The sequence below is a fragment of the Drosophila virilis genome, unplaced genomic scaffold (assembly GCF_030788295.1).
Source record: "Drosophila virilis strain 15010-1051.87 unplaced genomic scaffold, Dvir_AGI_RSII-ME tig00000650, whole genome shotgun sequence".
Lineage (NCBI taxonomy): Eukaryota > Metazoa > Arthropoda > Insecta > Diptera > Drosophilidae > Drosophila > Drosophila virilis.
In genome coordinates, this window is record NW_027212815.1 from 1,104 (window position 1) to 16,519 (window position 15,416).

At 39.8% G+C, this 15,416-nt stretch overlaps 1 long non-coding RNA gene and 1 pseudogene across 1 annotated transcript in view; both read right to left on the minus strand.

Annotated features, from left to right (window-relative positions):
- Window positions 1-1,554: 1,554 nt before the first annotated feature.
- Window positions 1,555-15,416, minus strand: part of LOC138911485 (uncharacterized) — a 42,891-nt gene continuing 29,029 nt past the window's right edge. The window contains exon 3 of the long non-coding RNA XR_011417094.1: window positions 1,555-1,671. This is a non-coding gene — a long non-coding RNA (uncharacterized lncRNA). The remainder of the gene's footprint in view (window positions 1,672-15,416) is intronic.
- On the minus strand, window positions 3,497-5,178 carry LOC6628121 (putative odorant receptor 83c; annotated as a pseudogene).

Below are 15,416 nucleotides of genomic sequence, written 5' to 3' on the forward strand. Positions count from 1 at the left end.
GATAGGCCAACTACTTGTGAGAGCCTCAAGAGTTAATAATCAGGCGAATTTGGGGCGAAATACATTGATGGAATGCATAGTATAATGTTTGAAAATCCTATTTTTATTTGAATTCTTACTGAGACTTAGCTTGTCTTTCTGCTTGCCTGCCCTGTAATACAATTAAGACGAGCTGCATTCGTTTTGTCGTGTCTCTTAGCAACTAGCTGGATCTTGTTCAGTGACGCTTTTCATTTGGCCAGCTGAGAGTGTAACAAAAACTTCTCATGAATAAATGCATTTGCGGACAGTCTTTTTACGGTCATATCCATGCACACAAGTGTATTGTGTGTGTGTGTGTGTGTGTGCGTGTGTGCAAATCCTTGAAAAGTATGCTAAAAGTCAAGGATTAGAGTGGAGAATTTGGTAGCATATGCAAGCTTTCAACTTTTGTTCATATTTTACAATGCTTTCAGCAACAAAAAGTTTCGTTAAGCGAACGTTAAATACGTTGGGCTGTGGCCAAGGCCTGATGCCCAACCGAGATACGGTGCCCGGAACTCAGGAGACCAGGTATCTGTTATGCTCAAAGTTGGAGAGTTGAAAAAATATTTGCACTACGAAATGACAAATTAATTGTGAAAATGTTGCGCTTGGCGCTTTTAAAGCAAAGAGCACACAAATTTTTCGGTGCAAACAAAATTGCAGAGACGTGTGTCCTCCCTCCGACCAACGCTGGCCGCTGCCATTCTGCCGTTTTATGGCGGCTGGTAAATTAAATTTCTTGCCGAGGACAACAACGTTGTTGGGGCCGTTGACAGAGTAGAGGGCGTTACATGAGCACAAAGTAAACAAAGATGTACGACAAATGCAACAACAGCTACTACTACTATTACAACAAGGAGTAGCTCTTGACTAGGAGCGGAGTCTAGCAAAACACAGCCAGAACATGAACAACAACAACTACATTGATGCGCCCAGTTACATGCCACGTTGAACTCATAAAAACAGGCTCTACTTAATTTTGACCTGGGTTGGCCCTGATTGAGCTCGTCAGCATAGAAGTGGCTTAGCGCAACTCGGCTAAGGTTACTTTATTAGTCACAGTTGCCGATAGTAATTGCAAAGACCATGTGAAGTAATTTTAATATTCAAATGTCAACTATTTATAATTTCGTCTGTTCCAGAAGAAGTATAAATTTACGCATTACGATAAGGATACAAATTACACTTGTTCACTTTCGGATAAGTGTAGTAAAATACTTAGCAACATTTGAATATCATAAAAAACTAGATTGCTTTAAAATGGAGGGCCTGATAGAGAAAATGAAATAATCTTTAAAATATTTATGCCCAGTTGTTGATTTTATTAAATTAAATGAGTGTCACATTCAAAGCATTTGGCAATTCATTTTATGCTGCGATTGTTGCCTCTTTGTTCATTTGAGCACATGATATTGATTTATTGAAGCTTTTCAATTACTCTAAAACTCCTTTAATTACGTTTCAGACTTTGGAGTAGCCGAAGCAGAGGCATAGATTTGCATTTACAGAGAAAATTAAAATGCAGCCAACTTGAAATATTTTGTGATAAGTCTGTGGATTTCATTTTCTTAAGTTGATTGCCGACTTACCTGAATTATGTGCATTTTCTTATGACAGCTGGCATTTTCCACTTTAAGCTCTGTTAATCTGTAAATATATAAAATGAAATCCAAACAATAATTAAAACCGATTTTAGGCTGTTGAGATGCAAACTCATTAAATAACATGTTTGAGTTTGTCGGGCTTTTAAGCAAATTGTGCAAATAAATGTCATAATTATCACAGATACCATTTATTTATGACAAGTACATAAATTTGAAGCCTTTATTACTGATTTTATTATATATATGAATATCAATTTTCTTTCCGTTTTTCACAAGTGGAAATTTAAGCTTAAATTTAGCATCCTAGTGTCTGGTACTTTTAATCTAAGTATAGGGTATTGTCCTGCTGTGCACTTCGTTTTGTTTTGGCTGTGATTATTCTCATTTTGAATATGCAAAATCAGCAATGCGTAACCAGAGCAAACAGCACAGTCACTTAGTCGGGCTGCCTGCTCTTCCTATTCATAGTTAGTTTGTAAATGGCGGAATGCAGGGTGGGAAAAACCCACACTAGTTTTTTTCTCTCTCTCTGTTGTTATTGCCATATGCTGAATACGGTGAGTGGAGAATAGAAAGCAGAAAAACTCACTTTGTATAAATATTAATGAAGTAGGCCATAGAAGTGCGAGATGCTCTATTGAGTGGTTCGTACTCGTTGTTGGTATTGAATGGAGCATTTCTAACAAATGTTTCTGGCCTATTTACAAGTACCTCGTACCTGACCGGCCTCGATGTGCGGTTCTACTTGTGCGTTATTGGAACTTGACTCTTGTTTGTTTTCACATACTATTGTTGTTGTTGGCGTTGTTTATTTGCATAAGAACCCAATAAGCTTCGCATAATGGAACCAGAAACAAGCTCTGGCTCTCTTTTCAGCGCATTATTGCTGCCTTGCGGGAACTCCAGCTCCATGCATCAGCGCTTCAAACATGCTGCAGCAAATGGTGTGTACTAACTGCGTAATTACCAAACCAACTCAGAGATGTGTTCATGTTCTGGTTTAGCAAATGGCGCTTGTAATGATAATGTTGCTCTCATGAGTTGCTTGAACAAAACCAGCTACATAAGCGAACAGCTCAAATGCGTGAGCGTGGAAGCAAGCAAATATTTTCAACAATTTTCAAGTATTAAAAAAGTCAAAATTCTTCTATTAAAGCAAATTGATAGTTGTTTTAGCTGATGTAAATATCTAAATGCTATTTCTCTCACATTTGCTGCACTTAGTCTTTAGTCAAATAAATACATTGCCAGTTCAAGTCATTTGCAAAATTCTTAATTGTAAATGACATTTGGTTGCAGGACCAAAAGACAGGAGAGGGAACGCCATTTGATTGCAAAGTCAAAGCTCATCAAGAGGCATGCCCCATGCTGATAAGAAGAATAGAAATGCGTGCATACATTCTAGTAGAGAACTGGTAAAGTCCCTTCCATGCCTTGATTAGAGCGACAAGGCACAGTCCAATGTAGTAGTCCATTAGAATGCACTCAAGTGCACATAAACGCTTCCGAGTGCTTTGGAGCACTGCAAAGGAACAAAAGACCTGGTTCAAGTCGATTACTACTCGAGTCATCAAGGCTTTTCCTTAATGCGAGCTGAAACTTTAAATCATTTGCAAATGCCAATCCCTATTGAAACCGTTTAAAGAAACTGCAAATGTGTTGCTCAGGCATAAATATCATTTAACCATATACTCTATATAAGTATTGGTAGAAATATTAAAATGCAAACATTTTGGTAAAGAAGCATATTTTACTACAAGCAAAAATACCATAAGAAGTTAATCGAATCTGACAGTTCAGCTTTTCCTCCCTATCTTTTTTTTTTTGGTGCAGCTAATTTATTTGAATATCAAAAATGTGTTCCAAAACAAAAAAAAGAACATTTGTTGTATAGCATAGGACAAGCTTATTCTATGAAGAGAAGACCTCTATGCCTAGTTGCGATTCCGCATCATCATCATGGATATGCTGTATATGAGCTTTGTGATCTGCAGAGAAATTTAATAAGTTGTGCTGGCTATACCCTGTACACTTGCCTGCAGGGCTGTACGCATGCTCAGTGGTAGAATGCCAATCATTATCATGGTTTGCGTATTCTGCGCCTCCTTCAGCATTAAGCCAAATAATTTGCGCTGATCCGCTCTAAGTTCCTGCCAGCTTATGTTGCATAGGCTGTCATACACTTGATCGTACTGCAGAATGATTGTTATTAGTTTTTTTTTTTATTAAATTCAATTGGCGATTGGAACTGACAGCGTATTCAGTTTGTGAACCCACAACACAGTAGACCAACATTGAGTAGGTGCTGACAAATAGGTAGATGGTTGATATTAAATGAAAACCGTTCAGATTCACGCAAAAGCAAAGCAGAATCGAAAGGCCGAGGAGAGAACTTGAGCAGCGATCATATTGTGATAGGTATCGCGGACATCGCGACAGTATCTGGAATTATTGGGATTCATAAATTAACAAGGTCAAAAAGTTAAGTTTGCCAAACTAATCTTTACTTCTTTGCAATATGTACAAGTCTAAAAATACTGTGCTTTGAAATAGCTATTTTTATTTGGGACATTTTCACTTTCTTTTAACCAAAGTAATTAGCTAGGAACATTCACTGGGAAAGCCGTTAATTATGCACAGATAATCTAAGACACAATAAAGAAAAAGCACTCAATTAATATGTTAAAACTTACGCGACAAACAACTGATGCCATTTGATTAAATCTAAGAGAAGAGATTGTATTCCATTATCTGCATTGCCACCCACTTGAGCTTCATATCTCGACTGCTCCTTACGATTCAGTGCATCATTAAGGACATTTGCTTTTAACTGCAAAATGTGCGCGAATGTCAGAATCTGAACTAAGGCGAGCAGTACTAACAAATCGGTCGTGTAGAAGCCAAGACCACCCACAACAGCCACAATCATATGCTGCAAATATGTGAGCGTGTATCCAACATTATTCTCTAGCATTAGACCAGGAATCTCGTACTGCATGACTGTGACACGTGTGCCATCGTAAAAAAGTAACGCCCAGGGCACCGCAAGCATCACGAAAAATGATAGAAAGTAACCAATGCGTATAATGCGTCGTATTTCAGCATTCGATCAACGCCAAAGTTGAGAGCAGCACAATAATCCGCACCGCGACTCTCATAGTCTGCAAAGATTTCAATGGTGTAGTTCATCATGTTCCTCATAGCCGAATGATTCTGTATGACAGAGAGCAGTTCAGTGGTCCCATTGATTAGACCACCCAACATGATGCTGGCTTTCAGACCATCCAATCCAATGCTGTTGGGCCTGGCGGAACGCCCAGGAGACACCAAATATCAAATAGCTCGAAGGTGCAGACATTGTGATCCAGGTGCGAAAGACGAATCTCAGCCTTGGTGCCAGCAGATCCAATCCCAGTAGCTTCGCGTAGTAGTTGATGTTTGTCACGAGCTTGTGGATACGCACCGAAGGTCTCATGTTGACTGTTTGTTTGTTGAGCTCAAGCTATAGGATTTCTTGCTTGTGATAATTATATAATGCTGTAATTGCTTTCTAATTGTTTGCAAATATGTGCAGTTTAAGTTTGTTCCCATGTGCCACGGCCATGGAAAGTGCACGCAATTTCAAAACGAGGAAAGGAAAAGACATTCCAAGCTATATAATAGTCTGTAGTAACAGTTGAGGGCGTATTAAAGTAACGATTACATATATTGCAAAGGTACTGAGAACTGATTACTGCAGGTTTATTTAAATCAAAAGTTCCCGTGTTTTTATTTGTTTTGTATATTTTGACGAAATATTTGATATTTAACTACCTTAACATATTGCGTGGTAAAGTGGTTGAGAAAAGGGAGAAAATGAATTGTTACCATCTGTAGAGTAGAAACACTCGAACACTCTCTGAGTTGCAAGTAATGTTGCCTTTAGGAATTATTTTGCGGATAAGTAATCGCAATTGCTGCATGGGGCGCAATTCTGTTGCTTCTGCTGCTTTAATCACATAAAACGTAATCTTTGGCTCGTTTTTCATAGCCGCCTCTGATTTATGCCTTTAAAATGGCCATTAAACTGTTACAACCATTAAACTGCAAGCTGTGCAACTAGTTGCATGCAACAACAAACCATGCAACAATGTTAACGTCTGTGCCGAGCGAAATAGCCGAGTTTTTTGCCAGTCACCTGGGTTTGCTTCTAATTAAATTTAAAAGCGTTTTATAGCACAACAGCACAAATGCTTAAATTATATGTTTTAGTTATTTTTTTTTAGTTTAATATTTTACGTTTGCTTAACTAAAGTTTTGGTTTCGCAGAACTTGCAGCGCATTAAATGGCAGCGAAAGCTTGAGGGCCTTCGGTTGATGGCATTTTGTTGCCTTACATTTTTATTTTTTGCCTGAAGCACGTCAGGACATTCGTTTTTATGGCCAAGCTGTCAAGTGTGTGTGTGTGTGTGAAATGTTGATTGTACTGTGCTCGTTGGGCTGTCCCTGAGCGACAGACGCTAAGTCGCAACTAACGAGGCCATCAACAGGATGCGGCACCAGCTCAAAAGCCGATTGCAGCCTGCTATGTGATTAGAGATAGAGATTGAGAGAAATGGGTAAGAGTAGGAGATAAAAGCGAGGGCTGCTTCCTCTAGAGCTACAGCCCTGCCTTTAACTGTAATTGCCTCAGTCGTGGCACAGTTGGGCGTACAAATTAGGCTTAAATGCCAGAGACGGCACACAAGTCTTCTTTTCACTCTCGTTCTCTCTCTCTCTCTCTCTCTCTGCCGACTATAACAGACAGATTTTGGAGTCCAATTTGATTTGGAACAAAGGGTTTTTGGATGCAATATCGTGTGCTAATCAGATAAGCAGCTGGAACTAAAGCGAAATAAACGGGAGCTTTTCGAAGTAGATTAAAGTGTACAGTTTCTGAGTGAATTTCATTCATTGCGGTTTGTTGTTTTGGTGACTTTATTGAGAAGAGAAACATCTTAACTAAATTTAGTCTAAAGTCAAATGAAAAAAAAAAGAAAATGATAATGTTAACTCTAAGTGGAAAAGGTGGGTTTTGTTTATTGTCCTGCTGTCTGTCCGGCTGTTCTATCTTGTCTATCCCAATTTAAATTTTAAACTTAATAATATGCAACCCTTTAATGAAAACAAATAGTTACCCTCTTACCTCAGGTTCAGTTAAACCCGTCTTCTACAATTTTTCATTATCAATGAAATAATGAAGCAAATATTTTGATTTTTTAGTTTGAACCTGAAACTACACCCCCAAATCTTAGATTCGCACATTTCTACAGGCAGGATTAAATATTCAAAAGAATATGTAAAACCCCAAATCCCAAATGAATTTGTATAGAAAACCGTTTAGATACAAGAAGAATTAATAAAAGTTATAATTTCCTGATTTCTTGTAGAATGCTTAAAATACTTTTGTTATAGATAAAGATTATCGAATATGTTTTCCTATCATTATGTTTTTAGGAACCAACTTGTAAAATATGTTATGTAGTCGTTTTAAATATTCAGGACACGCTCATAAACAATCATTTAATGGCTTATGGTCAGCAGCTGTTGCCTCTTATCCATGTAGAAAGCCATAATCTTAATATGTACAGCGCCAAGCTTGTTAGGGCCAACGATACCATGTAATCAGTGGACTGTAAGGAAGTTTGTCAGAGAGTTATCCAATTCATAGACGATTTTTGATTCAATAATGATTAAATGATATTTAAATTGGTTGTAAAAAATGTAGTTGGGTCAGAAGCAAGAGTCATTAGATAAATTTATTGAATGCTGTGGCCCATATTTCGTAAAGTAATGGGTAGCCCTTAGTCGAGTTGTATGCTGTGTGTCTTGAGCTCTGCTGTTGTCTGTGTCTGATCATAAAATTAGCATTTTATGCAACGCATACTCGCAGACATACAATTAAGTACAGAAAGAGGAGCAGGTCCAGTGGCTGGACAGTCTCATTCATTTTTGTTTATTTAGAGATGGAGCAAGGCGCGCCGCTGTAAAATGGCGCACATAAAGTGAACTTTAATGACTAGGTATGTTGGCTGATAGTTGGGGAATGTGCTCACATTTACATGCACATTAAATGACCAGACAGACAGGTGCTGGCATGGGGTGTGCCCGGTGGGGTAGCTGCTGGGTCGATATGTTTCGGCTGCCAGCGGTCATTACTTGGTAAGAGTTCAAGTCGCCAGGGCCGTTGAATTCAAATGGCCAGCATAGCATCTACGAAACACTTGGTGTGTCGTTAAGAGCGGCGATGAAATTCAGCTGGGCCGTGTGCAGCAGCCAGCAGGCAACCCCTCGCTCCTAACACGCCCCTCGGTCCGCAGCCAATGAATAAACGGATGCTGCGCGACCATTGCGCTGTTGGTTACGGCTACGTTTACGTTTACGGCTTTGTTTGCTGCCAAATGGCGATGCTGACCATTGGCTGCAATTAAACTCACACGCCCAATACACACACACAGACACACACTCACACAAGCACACACACACACACTTACAACTGGTGCAACTGGCGTGTTAATTGAGGTAAATTACGTCATTTTTTATTGTTGCTTTGCTTGTTTTTTTGTCTCCGCCTGCGCCAGGCAAAAAGGTTTATGTGAAAATTTATTTGTTTAATTGCATTTATTCCAGCCCGCCAAAAAAGTATGCTATACAAATTGTACTACCCCGGCATAAGCCGTAAATTTATTTTGTTCTGCCCTTGTTCCTGGGCTCTGCACTTAATGAAATTTGTAAAATATACGACGCGTATCTGCACTGCTGCATTACTTATTTATTGGCGAGAAACAATTCGAAATACCCTGTATATGCCTTTTACCAGGGTTGAAAGCCTACGTATTTAAACAGCGATGGCGATAGTAGTATTCTTTTAATTCTGTGGATCGACTAACTTTAATCAAAGCTTTGAAGCAGTGCTGGCAAGCATTCTTAATCAACCGAGTCACAGTCAAATCCAAAGTCATTTATTTTGTTGGATGTCGATTTACGTTAGAATCGCAAGTCGAAGCCGCAGCATCATTTTTGCTTTCATAAGTTGATGCAGTCAGAATCGCGCTGTTTTGCTTTCTGATCGTTTTTGGCTTCGGCTTTGACAGCAACTTTTGCTCTTTCGGAAGCAGCAGCCACAATAGTTCATTTATAGTTCAGAGATAAGCAAGAGCTTGTCGGTAGCAATATCTTAAAAATGAAGTCAAATTTAGGCATAAGCCTTAGACCTAAGGTTAGCTCAGAAAGACGCTTCGACTAGCACTTACTTCTTGTATATTATTTTCCCCTAAATTGAACTCTGCGTTGAAAGGTTTTTCTTGCTTAAAGCTTAAAACCTTAATAGACCTCATAGACACTGCATTATACCAGACATATGTACTCAGTCTAAAGGGTGTGTGTGCGTGTGCGTGTGTGCGTGAATTGTTGTTGCAGAACTTTAGTGTTTGTCTGCGCTTCTGTTTTGTGTTTTGTTGTTTTGTTTTTCTGCTATGTAGCTGCAGCTGCTTCTTCCTTTGTTTTTGCTCGCCCCTGCTTGCGTCTTACGTTTTGCCAGCTTCCGTTTCCGCCTGACTCCACTCTGTCTCTATTGTATAAGTATGTGTGTGTGTGTGTGTGTGTGTTGCCTTCCTGTTTGCGCCTGGAGCCGTCCCTGAACGCTTGCGTCATATTTCGCCCGCTTTCGTTTACTTTATAAAATTGTAAAATATTATACAAATAAATAGAAATTGTGTTGTGTGCAGCCTGGCAAGGCAGCTACTTAGACAACGCCCCGCAGGCTGTTGGCAAAGTTTTGAGCGCCTTTAATTTCTGGCCCGCAGGATCATTTTTAGCCTTGCCGCAGCCACAAGTCACATTAAAGTCGAAAACTGTGACAGCAAAAATGTTGGCTATCTTTTGGCTTGTTTTTCGGTCGCGACGAGTTTTTTATTGCACTTTAGGTTGGTTTTTTTTTTTTTTTTTTTTTTGTTTGTTGTTTTAGTTGTTGATGTTGCGCTGACATTGGCTGTTTTAGGGAAGGGGAGTTGCGGTGGTGGTGGTGGTGCATGGAGCCCGAACTAGCACCAGCAACTGGCAGCAGCTTGAAAGTTCTCTTTTTTTTTTTTGGGTTTTCCAGCATTCTTTCGAGCGCCTGCTGATGACGTTTTGTCATGTTATTTTTGCAACTCACTCTAGAGAGCTATGGGTCCACCCTAGCTCGCTCTCTTTCTCTATCTATCTGCATCTCACTCTCTGCTTATTCTCAGCAGTCTAATATCAACACTTTTGTGCTTCGTAATTACTTTGAAATTAGTTTGCGTCACAAACTTTGCACATTATGCGCATCCTTATGCCTGGCCCCGAGCATTGCACACACACACACACACACAAGCCACACTTGGCTGCCTTAACGTTAAAGTTGCCATTAGTGTTCTGGTATGTATTTTGCTCTCGTACTCTCTCTCTCTCTCTCTCTCTCTCTCTCTCTCTCTCTCTTTCACTGTGCAATTCTCTAGTTTTCTCCCTTTATCTGTCTGCATCTTTTTCTCTCTCTCTCTCTCTCTATCTCTCACTTCCCGCTGCAGTTTCCTCTTCTCAAGCTGCTTTTTGCTGTTTTGACGTTGTTTTCAGAACTTGTTTGTTATTTCATTAAATTAAATGTTCTGTGATTTTAGCGTTCAAGTGTATGTATGTGTGTGTGTGTATATTTATATAGGGGTGTGTGTATTTAAGCGCGTGCATGTCACAAATAAAATAAATATCATTTAATTGCTTTCGAAATACACACGCAACGCAACGCATTTGTCTCGCTAACCCGAAACCCCGACAACTTATTTACTCACAGCAGAGACAACGGGAAATAGAGAAATTTAATATACATGTATTAAGAGTAAGAAGATGTCTTTGACAATCAATTGAAAGCTAACCAAAAGTTATAGAGGGAGTAAACAAGACGCACGTTTGAGCAATTTGTGTGAAATTGAAATATTTGATAACATATTTGATATAATTAAATCGATGAAGTCGAAGAGTTGAATTTATGCATTTATGCTTCTAGTGCAGAAAGTTTGGCTTACATATGTGAATGCTGACTTATTCCCTGATAATATATAATATACTATACAAAATATTAAAGAGACTGCCCATGTCTAAGTTGGTTACCTTAGTTCGCTTAATATTAGTGAACTATTACGCAACAAACAGTATTCCCATAATCGATTACAAGTTTTTTTTGCTGATTCGCGAAAGTCAAGCGATATTTGCCAAAGCTGGAAGTATTTAATTTGGGAAGAAAGCGGATGGATAGATGAGCGAGATAGCAGGAGTAAGCTTATAAGTGCGTGGAAGCGGCTTAGAACATGGAACATGTTGCGTATGCGCAACATTAAGTGCAGCCGCTGCCTATTATGTTGCGCATACGTCGCGTTGTGCCAACTGCAATTAAAATCATGCAATTTTAATGCGCAGCGTCAACACTTGCATAAGCAAATAAGCAACAGCAACGGCAACAGCAACTGCAACTGTGCCCACAGCTAAGCAAACATTTTAAAATATTTAAACAACGCGATGAGCAAGAAAAAGTTGACGTGTTGTTGTCGCTGGGTTAAGTGCCAGCCCTGCATTTTTACGCTTGATTGTGTTTTATGGGCGGACGTGGTATGTTAGCTCTCAGCCAACCATGCGCTCCCCCTTCCTCTCCAAAACCCGTTTCAATGCTCGCGCTCTACGGCCCCATCGCCTGCCAGCCGCAGCACCATAAATACTGCGGCTTGTTCTCGCATGTCCGTGTCGGCACACCCTTTACAATGCCAGGCCACGTACTGCCACGTTCTTTGCTTGCCAACCCCCACTCTCTTGCATGCTGCTGCACCTCTTGGCTTGGTGTCGCTGTTGTCCTTTGCCAACTGTGTGGCAAGGACCTGGCAGCAGCAGCAGCAGCTGCGCTTTCGTGGGCTGTTCGTGCATTTTTCATGTTGCAACCTGGTTGCTCAAATAATGCACAAGCCAATGAAGCATGCGCCCGACCATGGTTGCACGCTGCTATCTGGCACGCCCATTTATCGCCCACATTCCTATTTGTGCAACGATTTTCAACTTTGTGTGGCATTCGTTGCGCTAATGAAAACACAGCCAGCGCCAAGGCTGCAAGGCAATACAAGGCAGGCCACATGATTGGGGCGGTAAAAATCATAATTTGCACAAACACAGAAACAGAGGCACAGATACACACATACATTAACTGCTTTGCCTGTTGTCTGTTTCTGATGCGTGGGCAGAAATTAATTAAAATTCTTTTGAGCTGTGGCGAACCAAAAGCGAGCTAACAAACTATATTTCTGGAATTGACTCCAAAGACATACTCTCAACTGAGCGAAAAGACGTTGACTTTGATAACTTTAATGCAGTTGAAGCACTGACAAAAATCTGTGTGTAACTTAATGTCGATATTTTATAACTGAATAAATTCAGAATTTCTTAAAACAATTTGAGATTTCAATTCAATATTTCCCGCGTGCTGGGCTTAATTCTTTTTAATTTATTTATATTTTTTTTTGCTTCGCTTACATTTATATAGTCAAGAGGTTTGTGGAGCTACGCTTGCGTTAAGCTGCATAAATAATAAGAAGCGTTCAAAAGAAATGAATAATAAATAAAATTTTAAATTTCTGATTGTTTGTCCGGTCGCAGCACATCAGATCACGCACCGATTGGCATTGACCTGGAGCACTTTAAAGCTCACCTCTAGGCAATTATAATTGTCAACAGTGTGGAGTGCGAGCCAGATAGGGTATAACGAAAATAATTTATTATTTTAATTAAGCTGGCAAAACTGTTGCTGGCCAGGTGCAAATTGTGACCGCACCAAATGAGCAACATGTCAGTTGCCTGCAGCGTGGGCTGACGGGCTGTGGCAGTGTGGCAACAACATGTTGCTGACAGTTGTTCAATTTGCGTCAAAAAGTTGTGCGCCTTATGGCAGTTGCTTTTGTTGTTGCCGTTACTGAAGTTATTGCCGTCATTTGCACATTAATTAATTATGGGATTCGTTTATTGATGACTTCACAAAGTGCGCAATCAGCCTTGCTCGTGCTGTTGGTATTCTCTGTTTCCATTGGAAACGGATAACAGGGGAACTGAGTCTATCCATGCGCTTTGATCCTTTTATTCCATATATCTTTCCATTTCCGTGGTAGGTGTTATCCCAAATGAATAAGTTACCAGCGCAATAGACTTCAAATGAAGCATATAGGTTTTTAGTACAGTAAACGCAAATTTGAAATCTTTTGCTTTTTGGATAAACAGCGAATGGGATTATTATATTTAAACTCGTTTGCACATATCTAGTTAAGCTCTATTAAATAACTGATTGAGCTACATGCATGTCTTGTCATTAAGACAACAAATTAGTTTTCTTCTTTAACTTATTTCTCGATATGCACAGCCCATGCGTTTATTGACACGTTGCACTTTGATTTTGGTTTAGACCATCGAATAGTTATTACACGTGGCCACAACATTTCATATATCCAACTTATCATATGCCACATAGCAAATTGCGCTGACAACTTGACAACCAGAAAATTAAAATAAAGAAAATGCAACTTTGTAAACGAATTCCGGGTTATTTTTGTGTGTTTCCTATGTGTTACGCCTATTTTGCTGTATGCATAACAAATTTGTAGATGCGTGTTGGCATTTCATCAGCTTTGGAGGTGGCCTAACAAGGTTAACAATACCGCCCCGCCCATCCTCCATCCACTTCCTCTGTTCAAGCCGTCTTGTCCTGGGCATGAAACTTTGCGACTGATCAACTTTTGTGCTGGTTGTTGTTCGTTGTTGTTGTTGTTGTGCACTTAACACGCCGCTGTCGTGTTTATTATGTATGAAGCGTAGTCAACGAGCCGCACTCACGCACACACACACACACACAAGCACACATACGCAGAGAGAGAGAATGTTCGCTGTCAAAGTTGCTGAATAAGTTATATTTGCCGCTGTGCGCTGAGCATTGTGCGTTGTTGCTTGCGGCCCATTTAAGTTAGATTAGCCGAGAATAATATTAATCAATCACGTCTCACGATTTTTGGCCAGGCCAGGAGCAGTCAGGAATAATCAGGAGTATGTTGCCATTTTGTTGCTCCATTGGCCCAAGCACTGTTGTGTTGGCTTCGCTTTTATCTCCTGCCTGCTGCTTTTGATGATGAGTTTCACATCATGCGCTGCCGGCTGCCATCTACTACTGACAGCTGCTGCCGCCCCTCCAGAAACGTGTTCTGGCTTAGTCAACTTACTGAGAAAAATTGCCAAAAGTTGGGGCCCCCCCCCCCCCCAAAAAAAAGGAAGAACAATGTACATACATATGTGTGTGTATATAAAATATTCGTCTATATGAATGTGGCCGGTGAGTGTCCTGCACGCTGTCAGCTTTTTCAGCGCCTCTGTCCATGCTTTTGTCTGTCTGTTATAACATCATTTATTTAGCACTGCGGGCACAACAATTTTTTGATCCTCTCTCTCTCTCTCTCTCTCTCTCTCTCTCTCTCTCTTTATTTGAATTTATGCTGATAATGTGAGAATAAAGCACACAAGACTACAAAAAATAAAAAAAATCCATCTAGCAGTTGACAATGTCAAATGATAGCAGCTGGGCACAGGTACAGCGTCAGCTGTGTGCGGCCATATGCCGCTTCCATGCCATCGCCCTTAGCTGGTATGATTAATCTGCCACATGAAGACAACGCTGGCAACGCACTTTATCATCATGTACGCTGCACAGTGCAAAAGCATATTAAATATTTATACCTTGCTGATGCGACACACACACACACACACACACACACACACACATGATGCCAAAATGTTTGTGACGCAATTGGCGCAGCAATATATTAAGTAAATATTGATGGCCAATAACAAAAAACAAAACAAAAAAAAATCCAATCCAACAAGAAAAAAAATACCTCGTATTACACAACGGAACCTGGTAAAATTTGCCGGCAATTCATTGAGTTTTCCCATCAAAGCGTGTCGTTGTGTATAAAAAAAAAGAACATTTTTGGGGCAGTTGCGCGACGCAAAGCTACTCTAGCATTAGCTCTAAAATATCAAAAATGAAATCTGAAAAAATATACACATAAATATAATACTTCTTTGACTATTTAAAAATGATTTATTTAATGGATTTTTTTGATATATCTTTTCTTTGTTATAAAATCAAGCAAATATAAGCGCTATTGTTTCGAGTTGGGCTGATATTGACATCGACAACAACATAGAAAATAACATATTTCCAAAGAATGAAGGAATTTCGTTCTGGCATAATAGCACTAACTAATAGCACAATAACTAAACTAAGACCTCGAGTTCATTAATTAAATTAAAATGTTTTAATTCATTAAAACTTAGCAATGTGTTACTGGTTTGTCATGTTCTTCTGCTAGTTGCTAACAGATCAGAGCTCAGATCAATTCTCAAAATCTTTAAATACTATACCATTCAAATGAAGCGTTTCTTATTCCTTAGCCCAATTTACTCGTATTAGGGTATCAAAAGCGACTTTATTGTTGTATTGTTGCACAGTTGCTTGTTGCATGTGTTGCAAACTTTCCGCCTAGGTCCTCTTTCTTCTTCTTCTCTCTCGCCCCCTCTCCCTCTCTCTCTCTTGCGTGAGCCATCATAAATTTATAGACGTGTACCATCAACAGACGCACCCACATACCAGCAAATGCTTCCTGCTTTTCCCTGCTCCACGATGTCGTAGGTGCGAATGTTGCCGTTGCTTCTGCTGCTGCAGCGCCGTCATCA